Consider the following 13,714-nt stretch of genomic DNA (forward strand, 5'->3'; position numbering starts at 1 on the left):
TTATCTTATTTTATGTTTTATTTATATTTTAATTATCAAAACCTCATAACCGTTTGAATTCGCCTGACTGAGATTTACAACGATGACCATAGCTTGCTTCAAGCCGACAATCTCCGTGGGATCAACCCTTACTCACGTAAGGTTTATTACTTGGACGACCCAGTGCACTTGCTGGTTAGTTGTGCGGAGTTGTGAAAAGTGTGAATCACGATTTCCTATACCATGCTACTTGTATGATTGGTAGAAGAGATATTTCAACCTCCTTTGACAGTGAACCGGAAAGAATCTTCCTGAGATTAAGAAGGGAAGCAAGAGGAAAGAGGGCTGTTGGTACAGAAGAAGAGGAGAAAGATTTGATATAACTATGGAGGATGATATGGAAAACCATCATGAAGTAGAGGTGAACAATCATACCAGAAGAGGTGCAGCCAACCCTGCTGGACAAGAGAGGAGAGTTCTGGGTTCTTACATCAATCCAAACCCAGGAAACTGTGGTAGCAGCATTCAAAAGCCAACTATCCATGCTAATAATTTTGAATTGAAGCCTCATCTCATAACTCTTGTGCAAAACAACTGTTCTTTTGGAGAAAATGCCCAAAAAGATCCTAATGAGCATCTCACTAAATTCCAAAGGATATGTGACACAGTTAAATCTAATGGTGTTCATCCTGACACCTATAGATTGCTATTGTTTCCATTTTCTTTGAGGGATAAAGTATCAAAATGGCTAGAATCATTTTCCAAGGAAAGCTTGACAACCTGGGAGGATGTAGTGAATAGATTTTTAACAAGGTTCTACCCTCCACAAAAAGTAAACAGGCTGAGAACTGAAGTGAAGACATTCAGACAGCAGGATGGTGAGACTATTTATGAAGCCTGGGAGAGATTCAAATATTTGACAAGAAAATGCCCCTGATATGTTTAATGAGTGGGTGCAACTTCATATCTTTTATGAAGGGCTAAATTGTGAGTCAAAGAAAGCTGTAGACCACTCATCTAGAGGTTCCCTTAACAAGAAGAAGACCATTGAAGAAGCCATTGATGTTATAGAGATAGTGGCTGACAATTAGTACTTTTATACCTCAGACAGAAGCAACAACAGGGGAGTCCTGGAATTAAACCATATGAATGCAATCTTGGCCCAGAATAAGATGATCACCAAGCAACTGGCTGAATTGACCAAGCAAATGGAGAAGAATTAGGCTGTAGCCATCCACACTCAATCATCATCTCAAGGAGAGTTGGACGTAGAAGAAGGAGTTAACTGGTAGGAAGCTAATTACCTTGGAAATTCATCTAGGTAAGCTCATGATCCATATTCTAAAACCTATACTATGGTTGGAGGAATGATGCACGGGAATTTGCCTCTCAACAAATTTCCTTCCGACAAGTGCACCGGATTATCGTCAAGTAAAAATTCACAAAAGAGTGAGGTCGAATCCCACAGGGATTGGTAGATCGATCAATTATAATTGGTGAATTGTTCTAGTTGAGTGAAATCAGAAATTGAATTGAGATTTGCAGAAAGTAAAATTTGGCGTAAAACTTAAATTGCAGGAAATTAAAGGAATAGAGAATTAAATTACAGGGAATTAAATTGAAGAAGCTTAAATTGCAAGAAATTAAATGGGAAGGGGAGATTAGCATGAAATTAAAGAGCAGAAAGTAAAAGAATGGGTAGATCAAAGAGGGGGAATCATTGGGTTTAGGAGATGTATAATTATCCAGATCAAATTCATTTTCATCTCTTCCACAATCAATGCATTCATTGATCTCTTTGGCAATCTTAATTGATTGGATCCCAATTCCTTGGCTCACCAATCTCTCTAAGCATGAACAATTACCCAATTCCTTGATTTAAGTGCTCATGGGAAGAGATAAAGTTTGGTCACTGATTATACCACACAAATTCATAGATCAAAGTGTTGGTAGGATTACATGTCACTATATCCATCCAAACCCCAATCTAATCCAATATGAGAAAGTATTTCTAGCATGATCTCCTCATTCCTCTTCCAAGGTTCCGAGGAGATCCAATTATGAATAGCTTCTTTCCTAAGATAACTATCCAATTGGATGAAAAACGAAAGCTTTCTAGTAAAATCAAGAGAAAAGAAAGAAGAAGATGAATGAAAACTAATATTGATCCATTGAATTACTCAGAGCTCCCTAACCCAACGAAAAGGGGTTAGTTGTTCATAGCTCACTTCAATTTACAAAGAAGATTGCAGGAAAATAAAGCCTAGCTAAAATGTAAAAGAAAAGAATGTATATAAAACTCAAAAGGAAAAAGTGCAGAAAATAGAAACTAAAAGAAAATTTGCAGAAAATAAAATCAGGGAATGAACCCCCAGAGCCCCTTCAAGGCCTTCCGAGAACTCCTTTAATCTTCAACAATTCTTCTATTTATAAACATCTTCTCATTTTCAATTGGATCAAGTATTTAGATGTGGGTCTTGGCCTTGATTGAAGAAATGAGGAATCACTCTAGCTGACATTGACCATGGCTAAACATTCATAACTTGCAGGGTGAAATTTTATAACTGAAATTGGCCTTAACATTGGTGGTAACGTTTGAGGGGCAAACATTGAATCAAACGCTACATTGAGAAAATTAGTTCTGTTGCTGTCATTGGCGTTTGACTCAACGTTGGAGGGCCAACGTTCTGCTTTTCACTTGTACGCGTGACCTACGCGTACGCATGCGCGTGGTTGGGCTGAAAAAGTATGTTCACGTGTACGACGCGTCAATGCAAAATTTCCAACTCCCATTTCTGAAATTTTATCGTGGATGTTGGAGGCAGCGTTTGAGGTAACTTTGGACCTCCAATGTTCGAACATCCACGCGTGCGCGTCACCTACGCGTGCGTGTAGATGCTAAATTTTCAAATTCCAAATCTGAATGTTGCACATCAAACCTTGAGACGTCACTTTGTCCTCTTGTCATCGTTGCCAATTTGATGCCCACTATAGACTATTATATATTGTTGGAAAGATCTGAATGTCAGCTTTCCATCCCAACTATAATCACCTCAATTGGACATCTGCAACTCAAGTTATGCTCCTTTGAAGGGGACAGGGTCGCTGGCGTCGGAGTGTAACGTTGGAGGCAACGTTGGACCTCCAATGTTTACACCAACGTCGGGAACATCGCCAGATTCGGAAGCTCAAACGTGCTGTCCACCCCATACTATTATATATTGATGAAAATTTCTGAATGTCTACTTTCTAATGCCGTTAGTAGCGCATCATTTGGAGCTCCACAACTCGAGTTATACTCCATCGAAGGTGCAGAGGTCAGGTGGCCTTACTACAGGTTGGTGCCATGTTCATTTATACACTTTTTAGGGCATTTTTCTCCCTCAATTTTAGTGTCCACCATGTAGTGCCATGTATGATTGGAAAGCTCTTGATTTCTACTTTCCAATGCTTTTGGAATCACCTCCTTTGGAGCTCTATAGCTCAAGTTATTCTTGTTGGAAGTATACCCCTTCAGGCTGTAGGGAGTGACGTTTCTAGCAACGTTGGAGCACCAACTTTGGCTCCAACGTTGCTTCCCTTTGCCTCCTTTCATGGCCTTCTTGTTGCCTCTTTGCCTTTCCTTTTCTTAGCTTCCTTTCCACCTATCATCAACCAAACAAATACATAAAAGCTTTGCTATAGTCACAAGAATTTGCCTCATTCTTAGCACACACGTAATTATGGCATAAATCTCATGAAAATGCACAAAATTAACAATGTTTGATTGAATCAAGAAAAGCATGAATTTTTCATCCAAATACTTACTTATTGTCTAAGAAATGCATGAAACTACTCTAAAACAAACTAAAAATGGCTTGTGAAACTAGCCAAGATACCCTAGCATCATAACACTAAACTTAAATCTTGCTTGTCCTCAAGCAAGTGATAAAACATGAAAATACAAGAGATACAAGTCCTTATTCAGAGAATTCAAATCCTTGGTTCCTGGAGTTTCATGCTTGGCAACTTAGGTTCATGTTCATGCTGGTTTCTAGGCTCTCATATGCTCTTGAACTCCCACTCTATTGCCTTCTATGAGACTCTTATTCTTGATCCTTAACTTCTATGTTTTTGTTTTCTCTTCTTCTTTAGAGCTTATTGCTTTCTATAGCTAAGCGTTCTGTGTTGAGACAACTCTTTAGGATAGGCTTTCAGCCAACACTCCCGAACCAGTTGGTTCAAGGTGCTAGGTGTTGAAACACCCCTAAGGACTTAATTACCCAAGTCTCTCCTCAGCACTTACACACCACAGGCACATGGTTTGTTATTTTCATTCCTTAGACCTTAGTGTCCAGCACCTCTTTGGGTTGCTAAATATTTTGTGACAAAGTTACTCTTGATAGTGGACTTTCAGTTGACAATCCCGGGTTAGTTAACCCAAGTTGTCAAGTGATGAAGCACTCCTAAGAACCTACTCATCCAAGCAGATCCTTGCACAAAAACACCACAGACACATGCGTCATGGTTCAAACTATTGCTGCCCAGCTTTATTTGCTCTTTTCTTTCTTTTTCATTCTCTTTTTCTCTTTTTAGGATCTTTATTAATTTATTTAAGTATCATAGAATGCACTTCAAGCTCATAATTCAAGAGATATCTTAGCCCTTTACCTTATTGATGAACCAACTTAGCTAACAAATACCACCACAACACTAGGACTTTATTCTGCACATTGGATTTTACTCTTGTTTTTCACAGCAAATTCTCATAAACTCTTTTATTGAGCTCAAGGACACAGCATACAATTCAAGCAGGGAAGCAGTAACCTAGGTACTTAGACTAGCACACTTATCACAAAATTAAAGAAAATGAACACTAGATTCTAATGACTTAAACTAAAGAATAACTATCAATAGGGGCACATTCAGACTTCCAGTTTAAACATTCCAAAGCAGATGGAATTAAGTAACAATACAACCTCTTGGTGGTGCCTTCTAGCTCTCCCTTTGAAATCATCATCCATAGCTTTTGTGTCCTTCTTTTTCTTCTTAGCTGATGGTGTGTATTCCTTCCAAGAGATTGATTGAATTCCTGCAAAGTTATTGGAAGTTTCTTGTTCTCCAAGCACTTGAGAGATTGTTAGCATGCATGTATGCTAGTAATTTTATGAACTTAAGTTGGTGTGTGAACACCAAACTTAGTTCCTTGCCTAATGCAGTAAATTGAATACATGCAGAGAACCTCATGTGCTTTTATTAAGAAAACAACTATAAACTAGAAAAACAAACTATGAATCTAGAAATTAAACTATTGTTAAGTAGTTTCCCTGATTGGTTGGAGCTAGTGACTAGTCATGCTGAGGGTTACAATATGTTCTTTAATGAAATCTTTGGTAGAACACCAAAATTAGAATTACACATTCACCCTTGGATTAGTTTGGTGTGGAACACCAAACTTAGCTCCTTGCAATACAGAGAATCTACTTACCTCTTTTATTGAATTTAACTAGGAAAAGAAAACTACCTTTGGTTGGGTTGCCTCCCAACAAGCGCTCTTTTAATGTCATTAGCTTGACACTTTGTTCATGACTTTCTTCCTCTTCTTCCAATTTGTTAAGAGGAATGACCTCAAGTGGAGGGAAGGACCAGTTCATGCCCCTTGCTTTGAGTGCTTCTTCCCAGCAAGCTTTCTTTTGTGATTGGCTTGAGTGAACTTGCTTGTTGGGTCAGCAGTTGGATTGTTCTTTGACCTTCTCTTCTTCATGGATATGGTTCTTTGTTTCTCAATCACAATCCTCATTTTGGTGGTTGTTTCTACTGCCTTCACATCTTTGATCTCAGCATATGGATCTTGTTGAATAGTTGGAGCATCCTCTTCATTAAGAGCTTCTTGTATTGGTGGTTCAATGAACTCACTCTCTATGTAACTCTCTGTTTCATTGGAGTGTGGACTCCCTTGATTGACTTCCTCCCTTTCTTCTTCATGATGTTGCATTGAGTCTTTTGGGAGTGAGTTTGCATGTTCCTTTGTCACTCCTAGTAGTCTCTGTGGGTATGGAGCCTTAGGTTGATATGTTCTCACAACCTCCTCCTTCTTTATAGGAATCTCACTTGGTATGAATGCCTCTTTTTCTTGTTCTTCTGATTCCTCCCTTGTACTTGTCTTGATGGCATTACCGGAACTGTGGCCAGGAGCTTGCTTGGATAAGTATCCAATTTGTGCTTTAAGTTTCTGAGTAGCAGCATCTTGATTTTGCAGATTGGATCTTACTTCTTCCCAGAATTTTTTCATGTCTTCACACTCCTTGCAAAGGTTTACGAGCATAGCTTCCATTTTGGACATTCTATCATCATCATGTGGTGATAGTTGGTTAGAAGTGGGGTGTTGAGGCTGATTGGCTTGTGAATGGAGTTGGTTGTTTTGTGGTTGTGTGTTCTGAAAGTGGTATGGCTCTTGTGGATAATGAAATGAGTTTTGTGGACTGTGAAAGGAATTTTGTGTGTGGTGGAATGAATTGTATGGATCTAGGAAGGAATTTTGTGCTGAAGCATACTCAAGTGATGAAGAACCTGGACATGTAAAACTAGGAGGTGAGGTTAGATAATAAAGAGGTGATGGCTTTTGATGAATGGGGTATGAATGAGTGAAATTCCTTTGATTTTGATATTTCCAGCCACAACTTGAGTAGTGATTAATTTTACCAAAATATGGACCATTTTGTGGCTCTGAAAAGTACCCCCATTTCAGATTCTTGATGCTCCCACCTACCATGAGCATAATAACATGAATCATTCTGTGGTGGTGGGGAGTTTCTCATGAATTTTGATTGACCAGAATATGATGGATGCTTCCTTCTTTCTTGCAAGATGCCCTGTCTTAAACAATAGTCACCAAAAGAAATTGTAATTTCCATAGTGGGACAATATCACAAAAGAGTAAAAACTCACAAAAGAGTGAGGTCGAATCCCACATGGAATGGTAGATCGATCAATTATAATTGGTGAATTATTCTAGTTGAGCGAAATCAAAAATTGAATTGAGATTTGTAGAAAGTAAAATTTGGCGGAAAACTTAAATTGCGGAAAATTAAAGGAACAGAGAATTAAATTGCAGGGAATTAAAGGGCAAAAGCTTAAATTACAAGAAATTAAATAGGAAGGGGGGATTAGCATGAAATTAAAGAGCAGAAAGTAAAAGAATGGGTAGATCAGAGAGGGGAAATAATTGGGTTTAGGAGATGTATAATTCTCTAGATCAAATTCATTTTCATCTCTTCCGCAATCAACGCATTCATTGATCTCCTTGGCAATCTTAATTGATTGGATCCCAATTCCTTAGCTCACCAATCTCTCTATGCATGAACAATTGCCGAATTTCTTGATTTAATTGCTCATGGAAAGAGATGAAGTTTGGTCACTGATTATACCACACAAATTCATAGATCAAAGTGTTGGTAGGATTACATGTCACTATATCCATCCAAACCCCAATCTAATCCAATGTGAGAAAGCATTTCTAGCATGATCTCCTCATTCCTCTTCCAAGGTTACGAGGATATCCAATTATGAATAGCTTATTTCCCAAGATAACTATCCAATTGGATGAAGAACGAAACCTTTCTAATAAAATCAAGAGAAAAGAAAGAAGAAGATAAATGAAAACTAATATTGATCCATTGAATTACTTAGCGCTCCCTAACCCAATGAAGAGGGGGTAGTTGTTCATAGCTCAATTCAATTTACAAAGAAGATTGCAGGAAAATAAAGCCTAGCTAAAAAGTAAAAGAAAAGAAAGTACATAAAACTTAAAAGGGAAAAGTGCAGAAAATATAAACTAAAAGAAAATTTGCAGAAAATGAAATTAGGGAATGATCCCCCAGAGACCCTTCAAGGCCTTCTGAGAGCTCCTTTAATCTTCAACAATTCTTCTATTTATAAACATCTTCTCATCTTCAATTGGATCAAGTATTTGGATGTGGGCCTTGGCCTTGATCGAAGAAATGAGGAATCACTCTAGCTGACGTTGACCATGGCTAAACATTCATAACTTACAGGGTGCCATTTTATAACTAAAATTGGCCTTAACGTCGGTGGTACTGTTTGAGGGCAAACGTTGAATCAAACGCTACATTGAGAAAATCAGTTCTGTTGCTGTCATTGGCGTTTGACTCAACGCTGGAGGGCCAACGTTCTGCTTTTCAGACATACGCGTGACCTACGCATACGCGTGGTTGGACTGAAAAAGTATGTTCACGCGTACACGTCATTGACGCGTACGCGTCGATGCAAAATTCCCAACTCCCATTTTTGAAATTTTATCACGGACGTTGGAGGAAACGTTTGAGGTAATGTTGGACCTCCAACGTTCGCACATCCACGCGTGCGCATCACCTACGCGTGCGCGTGGATGCTAAATTTTCAAATTCCAAATCTGAATGTTGCACATCAAGCTTTGAGATGTCACTTTGTCGTCTGGTCATCGTTGCCAATTTGATTCCCACTATAGACTATTATATATGGTTGGAAAGATTTGAATGTCAGCTTTCCAATGCAACTGGAATCACTTTAATTGGACATCTACAACTCAATTTTGTTCCTTTGAAGGGGACAGGGTTGCTGGCGTCGGAGTGCAACGTTGGAGGCAATGTTGGACATCCAATGTTTACACCAACATCGGGAAGTGCATCATTTGGAGCTCCACAGCTCGAGTTATACTCTGTCGAAAGTGCAGGGGTCAGCTGGCCTTACTACAAGTTGGTGCCATGTTCGTTTATGCACTTTTTGGGGCAGTTTTCTCCCTCAATTTTAGTGTCCACCATGTAGTACTATATATTCTTGGAAAGCTATTGATTCCTACTTTTCAATGCTTTTGGAATTCCCTCATTTGGAGCTCTGTAGCTGAAGTTATTCTTGTTGGAAGTATACCCCTTTAGGCTATGGGGAGTGACGTTTCCAGCAACGTTGGAGCACCAACTTTGGCTCCAACGTTGCTTCCCTTTGCCTCCTTTCATGGCCTTCTTGTTACCTCTTTGTCTTTCCTTTTCTTAGCTTCCTTTCCACCTATCATCAACCAAACAAATACATCAAAGCTTTGCTATAGTCACAAGAATTTGCCTCATTCTTAGCACATACGTAATTATGGCATAAATCTCATAAAAATGCACAAAATTAACAATGTTTGATTGAATCAAGACAAGCATGAATTTCTCATTCAAATACTTACTTATTGCCTAAGAAATGCATGAAACTACTCTAAAACAAACTAAAAATGGCTTGTGAAACTAGCCAAGATGCCCTGGCATCAAGGAACCACCCAAACTTTGGGTAGGAGAACCAACAAAACCAAGGCCAAGACCACAGACTCCATAATCCAAACCAGTATAACAACTCCACTCACCAACACTCCAAACAAAAACCAAACCAGACCACACAAAATACTTACTCACAGCCACCATACCAAAACCACAATAACCACTCCCAACACCCCAATTTCAACCAACCATCACCACATGATGATAACAGAATGGCCAAAATGGAATCTATGATTGCAAATCTTTGCAAGGAGTCTGAAGACATGAAAAAATTCAGAGAAGAAGTGAGAGGTAGAATAAAAAGCCGAGGGGAGGTTATTGAGAATCTCGAATCTCAGTTAGGACATCTTTCATAGTAGACTCCGAAGTCTACTGATAGTTTCCCAAATGATACTGAGAAAAATCCAAGAGGGGAACTAAAGAAGGTGAGATGGGAAGAGTGTAAGGTAGTTACCCTTGTAAATGAAGAAATCCTGGAAGAAGATACCAGCAAGCCAACAGAGCACACCAAAGAAGTTCCCAGGGCAACTTGGAGAAAAAGGAACAAGGAACTGGATCTGTACAAAGAAAAGAATTAACAAGGAAGGAAATTCAGAAACCTTACGTGCCAAGGGCACCATTTCCTCAAAGCTCAGGGGAGGTGAGAAAGAAAGGTCATATTCAAGATTCCTAGATATATTTGCATCTCTTAGTAACAACATCCCCTTCATCAAAACTCTCCAATAGATGCCCACCTACATCAAGTGCATGAAAGAGCTGTTGACTAAGAAATGAACCTTAAAAGGGGGACAAACGGTGACAATGAACAAGGAATGTAGTGCCCTCATCAAGAAGGACGTACTCTTGAAGAAAAAAGATCCAAGGAGCTTTCATATTCCCTATGCCATAGGAGAGACAAAAATTAACAGAGGATTTTGTGATCGAGGAAATAGCATAAATGTGATGCCTCTATCTCTTATGATGAAGTTGCAAATCAATGAGCTTAGATCCACGGATGTAATCATCCAATTGGCAGATAAAACTCAGAAGCAGGCTGAAGGAGTTACCTCCATCCCATCATTCTGGGGAGACCATTTCTAGCCACTGCTAGAGCGCTGATAGATATGGAATAAGGAGAGTTAATCCTGAGAATACATGATGAACATCTGGTGCACGAAATTATGTATGTCAATGTTAATATTACTATTTCTCATAAATTCGCACAACTAACCAGCAAGTGCACTGGGTCGTTCAAGTAATACCTTACGTGAGTAAGGGTCGAATCCCACAGAGATTGTTGGCTTGAAGCAATCTATGATTATCTTGTAACTCTTAGTCAGGATATCAATTATATTTATCAAGTTGAATTGCGAAAAATAAAAGAGCATGAAATAAATACTTGTTCTACAGTAATGGAGAATATGTTGGAGTTTTGGAGATGCTTTTTCTTCTGAATCTCTGCTTTCCCCTATCTTCTTCTTCACGCACGCAAGGTTCCTCCTATGGCAAGCTGTATGTTGGTGGATTACCGTTGTCAATGGCTACCATCCGTCCTCTCAGTGAAAATGGTCCAGGTACGCTGTCACCGCACGGCTAATCATCTGTCGGTTCTCACTCATGCTGGAATAGAATCCGTAGGTCCTTTCGTGTCTGTCACTACGCCCAATCCTTGTGAGTTTGAAGCTCGTCACAGTCATTCAATCCCTGAATCCTACTCGGAATACCACAGACAAGGTTTAGACTTTCCGGATTCTCAAGAATTCTGCCAATGGATTCTAGCTTATACCACAAAGATTCTGATTAAGGAATCTAAGAGATATTCATTCAATCGAAGGTAGAACGGAGGTAGTTGTCAGGCACGCGTTCATAGGTTGAGGATGATGATAAGTGTCACGAATCATCACATCCATCATATTGAAGTGCCAATGAACATCTTAGATAGAAACAAGCGTGTTTGAATGGAAAACAGAAATACTTGAATTAATTCATTGAGACACAGCAGAGCTCCTCATCCCCAACAATGGAGTTTAGAGACTCATGCCATCAAAGAGTACAAATTTCAGATCTAAAATGTCATGAGGTGCAAAATAGACCTCTAAAAGTTGTTTAAATACTAAACTAGTAACCTAGGTTTACAGAAAATGAATAAACTATGATAGATGGTGTAGAAATCCACTTCTGAGGCCCACTTGTTGTGTGTTGGGGCTGAGACTTAAGCTTCTCACATGCCTAGGCTGTTTCCGGAGTTAAACGCCCGGTTGTAACCTGTTTCTGGCGTTCAACTCCCATTTGTAACCTGTTTCTGGCGTTTGACGCCAGACTGCAGCATGAAACTGGCGTTGAATGCCAGTTTACGTCATCTATCCTTGAGCAAAGTATAGACTATTATATATTGCTGGAAAGCCCTGGATGTCTACTTTCCAACGCAATTGAGAGTGCGCCAATTGGGAGGTCAGAATCCAACAGCATCAGCAGTCCTTTTTCAGCCTGAATCAGATTTATGCTCAGTTCCCTCAATTTCAGCCAGAAAATACCTGAAATTATAGAAAAACACACAAACTCATAGTAAAGTCCAGAATTTTGATTTTTATTTAAAAACTAATAGAAATATAACAAAAACTAACTAAATTATACTGAAAACATACTAAAAACAATGCCAAAAAGCGTATAAATTATCCGCTCATCACAACACCAAACTTAAATTGTTACTTGTCCCCAAGCAACTGAAAATAAAATAGGATAAAAAGAAGAGAATATATTATAAATTCAAAAATATTAATGAAACTTAGCTCCAATCAAATGAGCGAGACTTGTAGCTTTTTGCCTCTTGAATAGTTTTGGCATCTCGCTTTATCCATTGAGGTTCAGAATGATTGGCATCTATAGGAATTTAGAATTCAGATAGTGTTATTGATTCTCCTAGTTCAGTATGTTGATTCTTGAACACAGCTACTTTATGAGTCTTGGCCGTGGCCTTAAGCACTTTGTTTTCCAGTATTACCACCGGATACATAAATGCCACAGACACATAACTGGGTGAACCTTTTCAGATTGTGACTCAGCTTTGCTAGAGACCCCAATTAGAGGTGTCCAGGGTTCTTAAGCACACTCTGTTTTTTCTTTGGACCTCGACTTTAACCGCTCAGTCTCAAGTTTTCACTTGACACCTTCACGCCACAAGCACATGGTTAGGGACAGCTTGGTTTAGCCGCTTAGGCCAGGATTTTATTCCTTTAGGCCATCCTATCCACTGATGCTCAAAGCCTTGGATCCTTTTTATTACCCTTGCCTTTTGGTTTTAAGGGCTATTGGCTTTTTGCTCTTGCCTTTTGGTTTAAAGAGCTTTTGGCTTTTTCTGTTTGCTTTTTCTTTTTCTTTCTCTTTTTATTCATCATTTTTCTTTTCTGCAAGCTTTGTTCTTCACTGCTTTTTCTTGCTTCAAGAATCATTTTTATGATTTTTCAGATTATCAAATAACATTTCTCCTTTTCATCATTCTTTCAAGAGCCAACATATTTAACATTCATAAACAACAATATCAAAAGACATATGCACTGTTCAAGCATTCATTCAGAAAATAAAAAGTATTGTCACCACATCAAAATAATTAAACTAATTTCAAGGATGAATTCGAAATCATGTGCTTCTTGTTCTTTTGTTTTAGAACAGCTTTCATTTAAGAGAGGTGATGGACTCATAGGACATTCATAGCTTTAAGACATAGACACTTAAACACTAATGATCATATAGTAAAGACACAAACATAAATAAAACATAAGGCTCAAAAATTGAAAAACAGGAAAATAAGAACAAGGAGATTAAAGGTGCTCTTGAGCTCCTCTATGTCTCTTTCTTGCTTTTGTTGCTCTTCCCTCATAGCTCTTTGATCTTCTCTAATTTCATGGAAGGTGCCATATGGTTATGGAAAATGAAAAAACGGGGCTTTTTCCACACCAAACTTAAAATGTTTGCTCGTCCTCGAGCAAAAGAAGAAAGAAAGGAGGAGATGGAGATGTGTGGTGGGTTCGGCCAAGGGAGGGTGATAGTGTGTATGAGGGGTTTATGATGGATGGATGTGAGTGGTGAAGAGAGTATGGAGAAGAGTGTTATGGAAAGGTGTGAAGAGGAGAGAAGAATAGGTGGGGTAGGTAGGGATCCTGTGGGGTCCACAGATCTTGAGGGGTCAAGGACTTAGCATCCCTGCTCCATTGAGGCGTGAAAAACGCCCTTAGAGTTCAATCCTAGCGTTTAACGCCAGACTGCTGCTTGTTTCTGGCGTTAAACGCCAGCTTTTCCCCCTTTCTTGGCATTGAACACCAAGTTGGTGCTTGTTTCTGGCATTTAACGCCAGCTTGATGCTTCTTTCTGGCATTAAACGCCAGTCTGATGCTTTTTACTGGCGTTTAAACGCCAGTAAGCTCTTCCTCCAGGGTGAACTGTTTTTAATGCTATTTTTTATTTTTCTT

At 39.0% G+C, this 13,714-nt stretch overlaps 1 non-coding gene across 1 annotated transcript; it reads right to left on the minus strand.

Annotated features, from left to right (window-relative positions):
• Positions 1-817: 817 nt before the first annotated feature.
• On the minus strand, positions 818-923 carry LOC112773889 (small nucleolar RNA R71). The gene has a single exon (XR_003188413.1). It is a non-coding gene; the product is annotated as a small nucleolar RNA R71 (small nucleolar RNA).
• Positions 924-13,714: the final 12,791 nt, after the last annotated feature.

Source organism: Arachis hypogaea, chromosome 18 (genome assembly GCF_003086295.3).
Source record: "Arachis hypogaea cultivar Tifrunner chromosome 18, arahy.Tifrunner.gnm2.J5K5, whole genome shotgun sequence".
Lineage (NCBI taxonomy): Eukaryota > Viridiplantae > Streptophyta > Magnoliopsida > Fabales > Fabaceae > Arachis > Arachis hypogaea.